Source organism: Natator depressus, chromosome 13 (assembly GCF_965152275.1).
Source record: "Natator depressus isolate rNatDep1 chromosome 13, rNatDep2.hap1, whole genome shotgun sequence".
Lineage (NCBI taxonomy): Eukaryota > Metazoa > Chordata > Testudines > Cheloniidae > Natator > Natator depressus.
In genome coordinates, this window is record NC_134246.1 from 35,230,941 (window position 1) to 35,248,075 (window position 17,135).

Genomic DNA, 17,135 nt, shown 5'->3' on the forward strand with positions numbered 1-17,135 from the left:
GAGGGTTCAAAAAAAGAACTAGATAAGTTCATGGAGAATGGGTCCATCAATGGCTATTAGCCAGGATGGGCAGGTATGGGTGTGTTGATGGTGTCCCTATTAAGCCTCTCTTGTGAGAAGCTGGGAATGGGTGACAGGGATGGATCACTCAGTGATTGCCTGTTCTGTTCATTCCCTCTGAAGCATCTGGACACTGTCGGAAGACAGGGTACGGGGCTAGATGGATCTGTGGTCTGACCCAGTATGGCCATTTGTTATGTTCTTTTATGGATTTGTAGATTTACACCCCGCAGCTTGCTCAACACTAACTCTCCATAAGGACAAGCCCTTAGGGTCCCTTTAGCTTAGAAAGTCACACTTTATATTGCTTGTATGTTGGGTGGAACTGGCTGAGCAGGGCTGGGAAGTGAGATGAAGGGAAAAGTTACCAGAAACATTATGAGAAGCCTAATTTTCGCTAAAATTCAAGCTCAAAGAATTCCCCTTTAGCGGTCGACGGAGAGAGGAAGCTCTCTGATCCTCTAAAAATCTTCAGCCCCCCAAGAACACTGCAGGCCCCTAACCCCCTCTCTCCCTCTAAACCAGTGGTCTCCAAACTGGGGTGCGTGCACCCCAGGGGCTGCCCGAGATGATCCCAGGTGGTGCGTGGCAGCAGGAGCTCTGCTGGATGGCACGCCACCATTTTTATTCTTCGGCAGCAGCTCTGCACACGTCCACCGCCTGCCGCAGGTCTTCCGGTCTTCTTCCGGTGGCGGTGCGTCTGCAGCAGGTCTTCCGGTCTTCACTCTGGGGGTGCGCGAGCCAAAAAGTTTGGAGACCACTGCTCTAAACCAGGGGTCAGCAACCTTCAGCGCATGGCCCATCAGGGTAATTCCGTTGGTGGGCCCCGAGACATTTTGTTTACATTGACCGTCCGCAGTCACAGCCCCTCGCAGCTTCCCGCAGCTCCCTTTGGCTGGGAAGGGTGAACCGCGGGCACTCGGAGCTGCAGGTGGCCGTGCCTATGGATGTGTCAATGTAAACAAAATGTCTCATGGCCCTACCAGAGGATTACCCTGATGGGCCGTGTGCCGAAGTTTGCCAGCCCCTGCTTTAAACCCTAACCCTGAGGTCACTGCGCCTCACCCCTGTATCCAGATCCTATGTAATCACATTGATTCAGATATGAGTGGAAATAAAAGCAGATTAACATTTTTCAAAATGGAACATTTTTCTGACAGAAAAATATTGTTAATTAAAATGAAAACTTGCCATGGGAATAGGTCAATTTCAGTGAAATTTTGTTTTAAAACAAAAAAAATTATATACACATTAATAAAGAATTTATAAAAATGTACATGTCTATATTATATATATGATAAAATAAACCAAAAGAATATAAAACTAAAAATACAATAAAAATAAAGGACAAAAACTTTTAAAAAAGAAAAAATACATAATATTTTTTAAACAATAAGAAAAAGTTTTTAAAAGTGTAAAACATTTTTTTTTAAATTGAAATGAAATGTGTTCAGAATCCGTGGGACCTGTGCTGCCAAACACACGTCAGGAGCAGCTTTGGTGTGTGCGCCCCCCCCCGGGTCCCTCCCCCCTCTCTGTCCCCCATGGGAACGGGGCGAGACAGCAGTCTCACTCCGGCCATGCAGCCACCCCAGAGCCCGGGAGTGAGGGGCGGCGCCCGCCCGGGGTTCCGGACCCACAGACAAAGCCCGGGAGCAACCTTGCTGGACAAGGTTGCTGGACAAGGCTCTTTGCTCTTGTTGTACAGGAAGCTAAGTGAAACCCCCCCCTCCACCCCTGTAAATTAAAGTAAATTAAAATAAAATAGTTTAAAAGGTTTTAAAAATAGCAAATACAAATTTAAAATTTAAAGAGTAAATTTAAATTAAAAAGAAGTAAAATCTGAGATTGAACCAACCCCCGCCCCCATCTTGCCCAATGAGAGTCCTTGGGACCCAAGTGTGCCTCCTCCATCACAGGTAGTAGGGTGACCAGACATCAAATGTGAAAAATCGGGACGGGGGTGGGGGGGCGTATAATAGGAGCCTCTGTATAAGAAAAAGACACAAAAATCGGGACTGTCCCTATAAAATCGGGACATCTGGTCAACCCCAATCACAGGGGCAGGGGCTTCTTCAGCAACCCCCCCTCTCTCTGTGCCCCATGGGGACGGGGCTGGACAGCAGTCTCACTCCGGCCATGCGGCCACCCCAGTCTGGGAGTGAGGGGCGGCGCCCACCCGTGGCTTCTGGACCCACAGACAAAGCTCGGGGGGAACCAGTCCCATTTATACTTGCTGGACACAAGGCTCTTGCTCTTGTTGTACAGGAGGCTATATGCGACCCTCCTGTTATACACTGAGCAATGAGGGCTCCCCTCCGTGTGGGCAGAGGCGAGACCCTGCGCTCCAGGGACTAGGTAGCTGGTGTACAGACCCCGCCGGAGCGGGGAGTGTCGGCAGGCGCCACTCTGCCTTGGACGGGGGTATCTCTGCTTGAGCAAGCGAGACTCCCCGCAACCTCCAGGCACCTCTTCCGTCAGTGGACGGTGACCCTGACTCCGGGAGAGACCCCCGGGAGAGCGAGAGAGAGACGGGGTGTCCCTCGGCTGGGCCCCCTGGGGCGAGATTCAGCCCAGCCGCAGCGGGGTACACAAGGTAATAGGTGGAGAGGGGAGGGAGGGAGCGAGCCAGGCTGGAGGCCTCCGGGCTCTGCTCCCCTCTCTGCACCGGCCTGAGTCCCCCCACTCAGGGCTTTTCCCAGCGTGTACCCAGCTCACACAACCTTGTGTCACGGCTCCGGGCCAAGCCTTCGGCATGAGCCAAGTGAAAAGGGCAACGCGGCCCCTGGCCGGGCTGGGCGGGGAATCGCCCCGCCCTCCTGGAACTGCCTCCAGGGCCGCCGCTCGGATCGCAGCCCATGGAGACTTCCAGAGCCGGGCCCCGCTGCGCTCGCAGCATTAAAGGGAAGAGGAAAACTGAGGTAAACACACTATTCAGACAAAACATTAAAAACATCCCCTCTTTGTTACAGGTGTCAAATAACTATTAAAGGAACAGGGCAGTATTATAGAGGAGGAAACTGAGTCCTAGAGAGGTTATGTGAAATATCCAATGTCACATAGTGAGTCATTAACAGATCTAAGAACTGAAAGTGGAAAATGGTCTTTTGTGGCCCAGCAGTGGAAAAGCGGTTGAGGATGGCAGATAGGATATAAATATAGGACAGCGCAGTTAACAGAAAGAGGACCAGCATCAGAGTGGAAGACAAGAAGAAGGAGACCTTTTCGAAGAGGTAAATATCTGAGCAAGCCAGCTTTAGGAGCGGGGTGAAATCACAGAAGAAATTATCTATTTCATTGGGGCTCAGAATGTTAAGTTTGACAGGAAGAGAATGGTCACCAAGGTGATCACAAAGCCACCAATCCAGGAGGCAGTTGCCAGGCAAAGGGCACACGCCCCTGCTCATAACAGCTGCATAGCGGAGTGGATTGCATATGGCTAGATACCGGTCGTACAACATCATGGACAGGAGGAGACACTCAGAGCCACCCAAGGAACCAAACAGATAAAACTGGGCCATACAGGCACTGAAACAGATGGATTTTGCCTCAGCAAAGAAGCTGGCTAACATACAGGGGAATATGTTGGTTGTGTAGCAGATCTCCAGGAAGGAGAGGTTACCCAGGAAAAAGTACATGGAGTATGAAGGCTTCGCTCAGCAGACAGTGTGATGAGCAGGAGGGTGTTTCCCACCAGGGCTACAAGGTAGAAAAGTAAAAACAACACAAAGAGTAGGATCTGTACTTCATGGCTCTCTGAAAATCCCAGCAGTATGAACTCCTTGACTGATGTTTCATTCCATGGGAGGAGCTTTGCCATATAGGATTTAGCTGGGGAAAAGCGACATGATAATGCAAGTAAGTATTGTGGAGACAAATCTGAAATTTTACTCCATCTTCACTCATTCCTCAGTAAGGGCTAGATTCTGGCCTGACTTGTTTGGTGAAATTCACCCCTGTGCACAGGGGCCAGCACAAGAGCTATTCTACCTTTTGGCCCCAAGTGCACTTTGATACAGTTCATCCTTGTCTGGTCCAGCGGGGGCACCCTCTCTAAGGCTCCTGGCTCCTCAACCATCATCTCTCTTGGGCAGAGACTTGTGTCTCCCTCCCTCCTGACCCCCAGCATATTTCCAGACTGCACAGTTCCCTGACTTTGCTGTGAATTTCCCAGCAAAACCATCTGTCTCACCAGGCCTGCTTTGCCTTCGTTCCTCAGAAGCTATAAACAGTATAATTGTTCACTGTTCAATTACCACACAGCCCTTTCTAAGCAAGCGCATTCATTCTGAAGGTGAAAGCATTACAGAGAAAACATATAAAAACACTAAGAACATAAGAAGAGCCACACTGGGTCAGACCAAAGGTCCATCTAGTCCAGTATCCTGTCTTCCTACAGTGGCCAATGCCAGGCGCTTCAGAGGGAATGAACAGAACAGGTCATCATCAAGTGATCCATCCTCTATCGCCCATTCCCAACTTCAGGCAAACACAGGCTTAGGGACAGCATCCCTGCCCATCCTGGCTAATAGCCATTGATGGACCTATCCTCCATGAACTTATCTAGTTCTTAATGAAAATAGTACAGAAAATGCAATAACCGCTAACGGTTCTGAGATTGCTTCAGCTACTTCCTTTCGTACCCTAGGGTGAATTTCATCGGGTTCTGCTGACTCGAATACAGCTAATTTACCTTATCACCCTCACTAAGCATTCTGAAGGACACATTCTCCTCCCAGACACAGCTGGGACTGATTCCTTCTGAAAACTGGCCTGTAGATCCCAGTTACGTGTAAATAAATTAATCACCATCATCTAGAAACAGACATCACTTATCAGTATCAAGAAAAATTAACAAGTGTCAATACATTAACTTCCCGTCATACCTGGCCAGATTCTTATCAAATTTAAATCCACTAATGACAGTAGAGTCAATTCATTTTTACACCAGTGCAAATGAGATCAGAATCTGGCCTGTGTTTTTTTGCAGAAACCCACTATAAAGGCCTTGATCAGATTCACATGTTCAGCAATTATTCGGGACAGTTATCAGTTACCTTTCCTTCTTGATGTTTTCCTCTTCTTTCCATAAGAATTGAAGATAGAAGGAGAGAATGAAGAGGATGGATTTGAAACTCTTGTCTTCAAATATCATTCTGACTGGTACCCAATGCACAAAAAAGTAACCTCTCCTTCTACCTAATGCTGTGATATTTATCGCAGACAGCAAGATCTCCCTTAATGCTCTTGAGGGGCATAAGAATTACTGAGCTGGAGAGCTAATAATTGTTTTGTTTTGAAGATTGAGTAAACAACAATTTTAATTACAATTGTAACCTCAGATGAAGCAGTATTGCAATAGCTAGTCCATTATGGGAGGTCTCTTGTGAATGCAGAGAGTAGGCTGCAGCATGAAATCCTCACTGAAACTTGCCAACACCACTGTATTCCTGCTGTGCTAGTGAAAAACACGGATGCATGTCATTATCTTAACACACAGGTAATCCCATTTAATTTAGGCATAAAATGCCCCACATGCATAAGTCAGTAGAAAGGCCTACCAAGTGAGTGCATAACCCACTGCCTGCTTTGTGTGGCACTGTGTCCCCATCTAGTGGCACCTAGACCATCTACTGATTAATGAGTTTGCTACAACCTTAGCTAAGAGGCGCATGGCTTTTAGCTCCTGCAGTAGAGACTCATGCACTGAGCTTCAGAGGTCCCAAGTTCAATTCTGCCTGCTGATGACCATGATGTGTTGGTATTACATATGCAAGACTGTTAGAATCATAGAAGATTAGGGTTGGAAGAGACCTCAGGAGGTCATCTAGTCCAATCCCCTGCTCAAAGCAGGACCAACACCAACTAAATCATCCCAGCCAGGGCTTTGTCAAGCTGGGCCTTAAAAATCTCTGAGGATGGAGATTCCACCACCTCCCTAGGCAACCCATTCCAGTGCTTCACCACCATCGTAGTGAAATAGTTTTTCCTGATATCCAACCTAGACCTCCCCCACTGCAACTTGAGACCATTACTCTGTATTCTGTCATCTGCCACCACTGAGAACAGCCTAGCTCCATCCTCTTTGGAACCCCCTTCAGGTAGTTGAAGGCTACTAGAAAATCCCTCCTCATTCTTCTCTTCTGCAGACTAAATAACCCCAGTTCCCACAGCTTCTCCTGGTAAGTCATGTGCCCCTGCCCCCTGATAATTTTCGTTGCCCTCCGCTGGACTCTCTCCAATTTGTCCACATGCCTTCTGTAGTGGGGGGACCAAAACTGGACACAATACTCCAGGTGTGTCCTCACCAGTGCTGAATAGAGGGAATTGTTCCTGTGTTTAATGTATTGTCTGAAAATATGTGAGTTATCAACTCAGTGCCCACCCATGCTTGAGATTGTGGGGCTCTGGAGAGGAAATCAACCTGTGTTGACTGCACCGTCCCCGTTAGAAATTAAAAGCAGTTGAGACTCATATGTGGCCTTGAAAAATCCCACCCTTGGTATTATAGGGACAGATGTATTGTAGGGTTATGTTTATAAATACAAAGTTGTCATGCAGACTCTCGTGTAACAGAGTGGGGCTCTTTAACTCTACTTGGGAGCTAGACCCTGTACAGCTGTTTACCAGCCTGCTACTGTTTCCGAGCCAGCATGGCTGGTACTTTAGTTCAATCAGTACACACACATGTTTTTAGATCCAGAGGTCTTATGATCAGTTCCCCAAGGTGACCCAGGCACGGGTGCCCTCACATGAGGTGAAGAGGAGCCATGGAAGTCGGAAGTTTGAGGAGATGAAAGTCAGGTCATGCTTACAGACTGTCTCCACTGCAGCTGGAGGCGTTATTTCCAGTTCAGGCGGACACACCCCCGCTAGTTTTGACTGAGCTGGCATGCTAAGGTAGCAGTGTAGCAGCAGCGGTGGGGGCAACAGGGCGGCTCCTATCCTGAGTACGTCGCTTGGGTCTTGGTGGGATTCCGCTTGCCTGTGCTGCTGAAGGTGCCCTTGTCTTTTTAGCCGGCTTGCTTGGTCAGAGCCAGGGCAGGTCTGTCTAACCCAGCTCCCATGCAGACGCACCCATAGGCTGAAGTGGAACTTGTAAGGATGCATATCAAAGAGGATTAGGGAAAATATAGTCTAAGAAAGCAAGAAAAAAGCAGAGCTATGGAAGATCACGAGAAGGATGTTAGACATATTTGGTCAATTTTTTTTTCATTTTATTACATTTGCTATTGTGATATTCCTGCCCCCTCATACACACGTGGGTCCCTGAAGCTTAATTACATTTGCCTTGTGTCAAATATTGGAGACCTTTTCACACTATATTACTGGTCCCCTCAGCTTCAGAGCGACATTTACCCAGATCAGAGACCACAAACAAGGTCAAGTCAGCCACTGAATCTGAACAGGCCTGAAGCTGGGCTATTCTAAGAAGAAAAAGGGAGTTAGGAACCCAGTTCCCATTATTGAGCACCTGTCATAAACATACAGCTAAGGGTAGCGTAAAATGCCCCCTTTACCTGTAAAGGGTTAAGAAGCTCAGATAACCTGCTTGACACCTGACCAAAAGGACCAATAAGGGGAGAAGATACTTTCAAGTCTGTGTGGGGGAAGGTTTTTGCTTTCTCTCTTTGTGTGTGTTCTCTCAGAGACAAAAAGAGAGACCGAGCAAGTAATCTAGCTCCTACTGAATGATACGTCTAACTTACAGAAATAGTAAGTAATAGCAAGGAAATGCGTTACAGTACCTTTTGTTTTAGCTTGTGAATTTTCCCTGTGCTAAGAGGGAGGTTTATCCCTGTTTTTTGTAACTTTAAAGTTTTGCCTAGAGGGGAATCCTCTGTGTTTTCAATCTTATTACCCTGTAAAATTACCTTCCATCCTGATTTTACAGAGGTGTTTCTTCTACTTTTTTTCTTTATAATAAAGTTCTGTTTTTTAAGAATCTGATTGGTTTTTAGTGTCCTAAAAATCAAGGGTCTGGTCTGTGCTCACCTAGTTTACCTGGTTGGTTGGTAGATTATTCTCAAGCCTCCCCGGGAAAGTGAGTGAAGGGGCTTGGGGAGATATTTTAGGGAAACAGGAATTCCAAGTGGTCCTTTTCCTGAATCTTTGTCTAACTCACTTGGTGGTGGCAGCAGTACCCATCCAAGGACAAGGAAGGATTTGTACCTTGGGGAAGTTTTTAACCTAAATGGGTAGAAATAAGCTTAGGGGGTCTTTCAGGCAGGTCTCCACATCTGTACCCTAGAGTTCAGAGTGGGGAGGGAACCTTGACAGCACCTAACTCCATTCAACTCTTTTGGGCACCTAACTCAGTGGGGATCTTTTGAAAACCCTAACCTTCAGCAGGCTTTAAAGTTTTTGTGCTGCTTTCACTGAATTTTGCCCCCAATGCATACAGTGATCCCCACCCATCATCATCAATACCTGGAAAGGGTCATGACCAGCGCTGGTTGTCAGTTGGAAAGACTTTCAAGAAAAATTGTTTTTTCACATTTTATATTGAAAATTATTATCCAAAATTTTCCTGTTAGAAAAATTTCATTTCTCTGAGTTTTCTTGGTTTATTGTTGTTTGGATGGTTGGTTTTCCCTCCCCATCCCCTCCTGTCCCTTTCTCTTGTCTCATCTTCCTCTTTCCATGCCCCGCCGCCCCCACATTTCCCCTTTTTTTCCATTTTCCATTTTGCCACTGAAAAAGAAGAGTTGGGAAAGAGAGGGGAAAAGTGGGGAAATAAAAAGAAGGAAGAGAATAAAAAAAATAGTTTTCAATTTCATTGAAAGAAAAGGAAAATTATATAGCTATATATTCACCAAAATTACCAATTTAGAAAAAAGGACAATTTTTCAACAACAACAAATTTCAGCCCTCTTTAATAATTAACATAGGTGCCCACTCCGTGGGTGCTCCAGGGATGGACCATCTATGGAGAAAAAAATACCGGGTGCTTCGCACCCACTGGCAGCCAAGCTGCCCCCACTCCGACCCAAACTCCTTCCTCTCCCTCCCAGTGTCTCCTGAATGCGGCAGAACAGCTGTTCAGCAGCATGTGGGAGGCGCTGGGAAGGAGGGGGAGATGTGCAGACAAGGCGCACTTGGGGGATGGGGTGGAAATAGGAAGGGAAGAGGCTGGTTGGGGGTAGGGCCTTGGGGGAAGGAGTGAAGTTGGGGTGGGGCTGGAGGTGGAGCAGGGATGGGAAGAGGCGGGGTGGAGGTTGGGGCTTAGGGGACGTGGTGGATTGGGGGCAGGGCCTGGAGCTAAGCAGGGGTTATTTATCCTAAATAAATTAGCTCATATTCTCTGAAATCTTCTAAAAGCCACAACTTTCCTGGCAGCTTTTCTCAGGGCCTGCTTGACGTCTTTGTTTCTTAGGCTGTATATGAGAGGATTTATCAAGGGAGTAAAGATCTTGTAGACGACAGAGAACACTTTGTGTAGGTCTCCCATCAGGTTATGTTATGACAAGATATATGCATTAGAGTCCCATAGGAACTTGTCACCACAATAAGGAGCAGGTGGAAAAAGCCTTCTGCCTCCCAGTGGTGGAAGGGATCCTCAGGACGGTAGCGATGATATGAACATGGGATGTCACGGTTTATAGAAACGGGGGAAGGATGTCACTGACAGAGAGTATGAAAGCCAGAAGTTGTATCAGGTGGGTGTCGCTGCAGGACAATTTTATCATTGGTGTGAAGTCACAAAATAAATGGTTACGTTCATTGAGGCCACAGAAAGTTAAAGGTGACATTAGAAATATTATTATGCTAATAGGTAGTATGACAAAGCTCTGTCCTTGCCTCCATGGGTCCCACGTTTCCTGGCGGATTTCGCTAGCCTCAGAAGCTCACTGTGACCCTCCACGTAACCCTTCTCTCTCTAGAGACAAGGGTCACAGTCTACTGAGCCATTTTCACCATAAGCCAGCGAGGGAGGTGAGGAGAAGTTATCCTTCTTTGCACAGTCTCTGTTGTCTCCCAGTCTCAGTGATTAATCAGGAGGCAAAGATGTGTGTGTGGGGGGAGCCCAGGCCCACCCTCTACTCCGGGCTCCAGCCCAGGGACCCTAATAGTATCAGCTATGGTAGCTGACCTTTTAGAAACATGACATGTACAATTCCCTGGGCTACTTCCCCCACAGCAGCCCTCACTTCCTCAAGCTCCACTTCACCCTCACCTCAGGGCCTCCTTCCTTGTGCCTGATATGGTGTGTACTACTCAGCCTCTCCACCAGCGCAACTTCCTCCCACAGCTCCTGACATGCACACCCACCTGACTAACTGGGAGGCTTTTAACTAGTTTCAGCCAGCCCCTGATTGGCTTCAGGTGTTCCAATCAACCTAGCCTTCTCCCTGCCTTCTGGAAAGTTCTTAATTGGCCCCAGGTGTCTTAATTGACCTGGAGCAGCTGCCATTTCACTTATCCTGGTACTAGGGATTTGTTTAGCCTGGAGCTAATATACTACTTTTCCATAGCCATCTGGCCTTGCCCCGTCACAGTAGAAATACACTGAATGAAGATCCAGCTGCTAGCTGAAAACACAACCTGCCATTCATAAGGATTGCATAATGCAGGGGTTTACATATCACTAAATACCGGTCATAAGACACCACGGCTAGGAGATAACACTGTGTACACACAAGGAATCCAAAGAAATATAATGGCACAACACAGCCGCTAACAGAAATGGTTCTATCCCCAGTCAGGAGACTGGCAAGCACCCTGGGCAGGATGGTGGAGGTGTAGTAGGTCTCCAGGCAGGACAAGTTCCCCAGGAAGAAGTACATGGGGGTGCGAAGTGCTGATCAGTCATAACTAGAGCAATGATGAGGATGTTCCCGGTCACGGTCACAATGTAGATCACTAGGAAGAGCAGGATGAGAAGAATCTGTAGTTCAGGGAGATTCCTGAATTCCAGGAGGGTGAATTTTGTGGTGGTTGATTGATTCCCTGAATCCGTGTTTGCCTGGTGTTGCATCTATGGGTTTTAAAAGAAACTGGAATTTAGTTTAAAGAACATCATGTTATATTTTGATGCAATATTTTCTATATCTATCCTCTGCTGTTTATATTTCCCCAAATTAGGTCAAGAACACAGACTAGGAAATTTAGCTTCCTCATCTTTGAACTCGTGGAGTAGATTTTAAAAATTCTGGTATCCTACTTCCTCCAAAAAAAAAAAAAATCAAGCACTTTGCTATTCAGAGACTTGACTACTGCCATGACATTTTAGATCATCTATTTATCTTCTTATAAATGATAAGAAGCTCCCTCCCAAGCTGAAAAATGCCCCTCTTCAGATGGGTTTCCATAGCTTATGGCAGTCACCAGGTGATGTTTTATTGGGTGCATATATAATTAAATAACCCTTGATGCACTTTAATGTTCATTACAAATATGTTAGTGTTCTGCATATAGAGGGAATCCTCCTGCAAGCACACACTCTTGTTCAGTCTGTGACATTTATCTTTACAAGTGATTACATTTTTCAGGGAGAGAGGATAATATGGGCACGGTGATTTTGTGGCTAAGGTACCAACCTGGTAAGCTGGAGAGCTGGGTTTGGACGTCTTTCTCTGTGAAAGGCTCATGACGTTACCTTGGACAATTCACTTAGGCTGGGATTTTCAAAGTTGCCTTTGAAAGTAAAAAGAAAAGGAGGACTTGTGGCACCTTAGAGACTAACACATTTATTTGAGCATAAGCTTTCGTGAGCTACAGCTCACTTCATTGGATGCATTCACTAAGGGACTTAGACACTTCACTGCCACTTTAGGGGCCTAAGTCCAACATTGAGGTGCCACTGAGATCCTCAGGACTCCCACTCTACCTAACCCTAAAGGCACCTAAAAAGTCTGAAATTGGGATTTTCAAATTGAGCAGAATTCCCATTGAATTCCTATGGTAGGATTTTCCAAACAGCAAGGCAAATTAGGCATCAAACTGCCCTCAAGCGCCTTTGAAAATTTCAGCTTGAATATTTTAAAAAATTGATTAAAATTCAGGATAAATCCACTTTTGTTTTTATTTGTGTAAAAAAAATTCACTACAAAAAATGGAGCAGAGAAGGAAATTTATTTTCTTTTTTTGACCAGCTCCTAATTTTTATTTTTATTTTCTTTTCATGTTGTTCATTCATATTGATTGACGCTTTTGAGGCTAGCTGAGTACTTATCTATTGTTGTGGTATCCCTCACCCTGCATACACATAACTTGCTTAGTCTAAGCAGGGCTGGTGAAAACTTTTCCAGCAGAAATTTTTTTAAAGGAAAATTGGATTGTCCCATTTATTTGATTTTCAGCCCAAAATTTCCAGTTTTCAGTTTGGGGATGAGAAGGACAAATTTTCTTCTGAAAATTTTGATGAAATCCCCCCCCCCGATTTTTTTGCAGAAAAAATGAGACATTTTTTGAACAGCTTTAACCTGAATAAGACCCATATAAAGACCCCTTAGGTTTGACCCTACAAATTCTTTCTCAGCAACAAATTCAATCATATTCACCTTTCATACTGCTTTAGAACATCTTCCACTTTTCTTGGATATTTGCTGATCACGCACTGGTATCTTCAGTTCTACTTTTCTTGTGATGCCTTCAGTCTCTTCCCAGAGTGATGTATTGTCTGCTTTCTGCTGTTGAGAATTTAGGCAGATAATATTTTCTCAGGTGTTGGGTCTTTTAGATGTTCTGATGCATTTTCCTGTATAAGCCTCATATTCTAATTTGCTTCCCCAAGGGCTTCATTAAAATGTTTCTTTTTCTAGCATGTGCAAGTCACCTTTGAATGCTGGTCCCCCTTCAGAATATGGAGGCCAGATACATGGATGGGGTAAATCGGCATACATCCATGTACACTAGCTGGTGATCTGAATCATTGACCCAATGGAGCTATGGCTGATTTACCCTATCTAAAAAAAGTTGGGGGTATATGATGCAGAGCTTAAAGCTCTACTGTATATTCTGAAAGGTAGTTAGATGCCTTGTGGGTTTTTCAGAAATATCTAGGCACCTAACTCCCATTGATATCAATGAGTTTTGGGCACACAGGTGCTTTTGAAAATCCCACTAGGTTCCAAAATACCTTTCAAAATCTGCCCCCTAATCTGCTTATGTGCTTTTTAAGAATGTATTAAGTACCTATTTGCATCTTTAGATGCCTAAATACCTCTGAAAGTCTGGCCCTTAGCTTAATTGGCCCTTAATTGAAAATGAATGGGGCTTAGGTTCCTAAATCTCTTAGGCAATTTTGAAAACAATCTGCTCTAAGGGGATCATCTAAGGTCACACAGGAAGCACATGTGAGGGCAGGAAATTGAACCCAGCTCTTATAAGCGTCCGACTAATACTCCAGCCACTGGACCATCCTCCCTCTGTTGTACTGGTGGATGGGGTGGGGGGGATCTTAATGTTCAGGGACAGCAGTCAGTGTCAAGACAGTGTTCAATGTCAAGAAGGTGTCAAGACAGGAGCAGCGGAAACTCTCTCAAAGTGAGGGGACCACCAGTGACCAAACCATGGCCTGCCCCCGGTGCCACCTCTTCCCCCTGAGACCCCACCCCTGTGCCGCCCCTCCTCCCTGAGCCCTTGCCCTCGCACCACCCATTCACCTGAGGCCCTGCCTCCATTCTGCCTCTTCCCCCATGGCCCCACCCCCACGCCACCTCTTCTCGCCAAGACCCTGCCCCCTGCTTGCTCCCTTCCGCCCCCCTTCTGCCCATCGCTCACCCTTACGGCTGGGAAAACGTGGGAGGACTATGCCTTCCCACTTTTAAAAATGATGGGCCCATGTCCCCCTGGCCCCCCTGTTCTGGTGCCCCTGTGTCAAGAGGGTTCTGTGTGTAGTAAGATGACAAATGGGCACATCCTAGGATGTGTAGGCCTTGCTGGAGCCCTCGTTTTGGCTAAAAGCGTGAACCAAAGTAGGCTGTGAACCAAACCAGGCCTTGTTAGAATAATATCACTAAGTATTGGCTAACCACAATCCTAAGAGGATGGTCATTTATCAGCTAAGCTTGTGAATACACCCCTAAGAGGATGGTAGAGGAGCACACAGACCCCTCCTAAGATAAGGATGGGATAATGGATAAGGAAGGTTTGTTTGAATTATCAGGTACAAGGTACAAGAGGTGGTGGTGGAATCTCCATCCTTAGAGGTTTTTAAGGTCCGGCTTGACAAAGCCCTGGCTGGGATGATTTAGTTGGGGTTGGTCCTGCTTTGAGCAGGGGATTGGATTAGATGACCTCCCGAGGTCTCTTCCAACCCTAATCTTCTATGATTCTAAATAATAACATCTGGAATGTAATATGAAAGATATTTGTATCAAATGTACAAAAGGATTGTAGCAGGAGGAGCAGCTTTGTGTTAGCCTAGGGACAACACGATGTTGATTGAGCTGATATCTTGTCACTGGCATACATGTGCTAGCATACTTGTAACCTGCTATATAGAGCACTCAGACCATCCTTTGTTGACAGTAAACCTGTCCAAGCTTTCGCCACTGAGCTGAGCCTGTGGTTGTTCTTTATGATTAAGATCAAAGTCTGCTGGGTCAGCAATCTATAATCTATGGGGGTGCACAAAACATTGGAGCTCCAAGAACAGCAGGGAAGCAGCAGGTGGACTGGATGTTCCAGGGTTGATACATTAGGAGGCCAGAACAGAGAATGAGGGAGGGCCTGGAAGAGACATATAGTGTATAGTAATTGGGTCACATATCTTTAAACAGTTTGTTCAATTGCTGTGTCTTTTCAATATAAAGGAACCACATGTACTCAGCATGGTCTGAATAATTGTGTTTATTATGTATGCACAATATGCAAGGTCAGCAAAATTCAGACACTGCTGCTTTGGCTTCTGCAAAGTAGAACACAGTGAGCACCATGCTGGAGGGCTCACAGACAATTTAAGGGGATGCGACCCAATTCCTAAGTGCTACTATGAGAAAAAAAAAGCTTGAAGGCAGATGTGGTGACTGATACTGCACTGAATGCCTTTACATTTACCTGTATACAACAACACCACACCCATGTGGGCCTCCCTGCAGTGCAATTGGAGTATCTGGGAGTAGAATCATGCCCATTGCCTTAAAAAAGGGTTGCAGAGCTGTGTCTGGGAGGAGAATGTTCCCTTCAGAATGCTTAGTGAGGGTGATAAGGTAATTTAGCTGTATTCGAGTCAGCAGATCCCGATGAAATTCACCCTAGAGTACATAAGGAACCAGCTGAAGCAATCTCAGAACCATTAGTGGTTATTGCTTTTTCTGTACTATTTTCATTAAGCCTTTGTTCGCCCCTGTTTCTCCCATATTTTGTGTTGCTATGTTTGGGTGCAAAAGGCTTACGTCTGCTCTTGGGGCAGCACTGGAGGTATGAGGTGTGTGTGTTGCCTCGCTGTTTGGAGAAGACTCAATGTGTCATTAAAGGGCTGGCCCAGGCTAACCCATACCAGCGGAAAATCCAAGAAGACAATGAAACCCCCAATGGCCAGAACAATAATGCCTAGCAACCAACAACCAAGAAGGAGGTTTTCTCCCACTTCTCAATAGGAAAGTGAAGGAGAGGCCAAACCTGAGAACAGAGAGGTGACAGAAGGGAGAGGAGTTGGCTTTGGGAGTGGGAAAGGAACAGAGAGAGAGCGAGAGAGAGAGAGAGAGAGAGAGAGAGAGCAACTGGAATGAGTCCATAGTAGCTTGGCTGGGTGGTGGCACTGGCTAGGCCAGCATGGATTATGTCTTAACCTTTCTTTCCCTATGATAACCATTGGAGCTGTAGTTCACGAAAGCTTATGCTCTAATAAATTTGTTAGTCTCTAAGGTGCCACAAGTACTCCTTTTCTTTTTACGGATACAGACTAACACGGCTGCTACTCTGAAACCTGTCACTGGACTTTCAGAGTCTGTATGACAGGGGACTAATAAATTGTTACCTTGTTTTGAAAGGACTGCCTGCTGTCACTGCAAATACTCACTGAGAGCATTGCACCCTGAAAGGGTACAGTATAAGCCACTGCAGGAGTCTGGCTAGGCTGGATTCACTGCGGGGAGTCATGGAGAGAGAAGGGGGTTGCTGGTCACAAAGGCACAGCCTGACTTGGGGGACACAGGCCTCTGTGTGGAACCTTGGAGCCTGGCACAGGCTGGGGCATAGACTAGACTCTGTGGATCTGTGACACTAGGGTACTTAAGGAACTAGCTGAAGCAATCATGAAACTGTTAGCAATTATCTTCTAGAACTCATGGACGACAGATGAGGTCTCAGAGGACTGGAGAAGGGCAAACATGATACCAATTTCTAAAAAGGGGAAGAGGACCCAGGCAATTATAGACCAATCAGCCTTCCATACCTGGAAAGATACCGGTACAAATTATTAAATGTTTAGTTTGTAAGCACTTTGAGGATAACAGGCTTATAAGCAAGAGCCAGCATGGATTTGTCATTAACAAATCATGCCAAACTGACCTAATTTCCTTTTTTGACAGGCTTACTGCCCTAGGGCCGAGGGGGGAAGCAGTAGACATGCTATATCTTGCTTGACCCGGTCCCACATGACATTCTCATAAGCAAACTAGGGAAATATGGTCTAGATAAAATCACTATAAAGTTGGCGCACAACTGGTTGACAGACCATACTCATAAGGTAGTTATCAATGGTTCACTGTCCAAGTGGGAGGGTGTATCTAGTGGGGTCCCACAGGGGTCACTCCTGGGTCTGTTAAATATTTTTGTTAATGACTTGCATAATTGAGTGGAGGGCATGCTTATAAGAATTTCAATTGAGACCAAGCTGGGAGGGGTTGCAAGCACTTTGGGGAACAGGATTAGAATTCAAAAGAATCTGGGCAAATTAGAAAATTTGTCTGAAACCAACAGGATGAAATTCAATAATGAGAAATGCAAAGGCAGTAAAATTCAATAAATTCATTAAAGAAAAGTGCACTTAGGAATGAAAAATGCAATCCAAAATTACAAAATAGGGAATAACAGGCTAGGCGGTAGCACCGCTGAAAAGGATCTGGAGGTTACAGTGGATCACAAATTGAATATGAGTCAAGAACGTGATGCATTTGTGAAAAAGG

The 17,135-nt window shown here is 45.8% G+C and overlaps 1 pseudogene; it reads right to left on the bottom strand.

The window, feature by feature from the left end:
* Positions 1-3,065: 3,065 nt before the first annotated feature.
* Positions 3,066-3,880, bottom strand: LOC141997752 (olfactory receptor 11L1-like; annotated as a pseudogene).
* Positions 3,881-17,135: the final 13,255 nt, after the last annotated feature.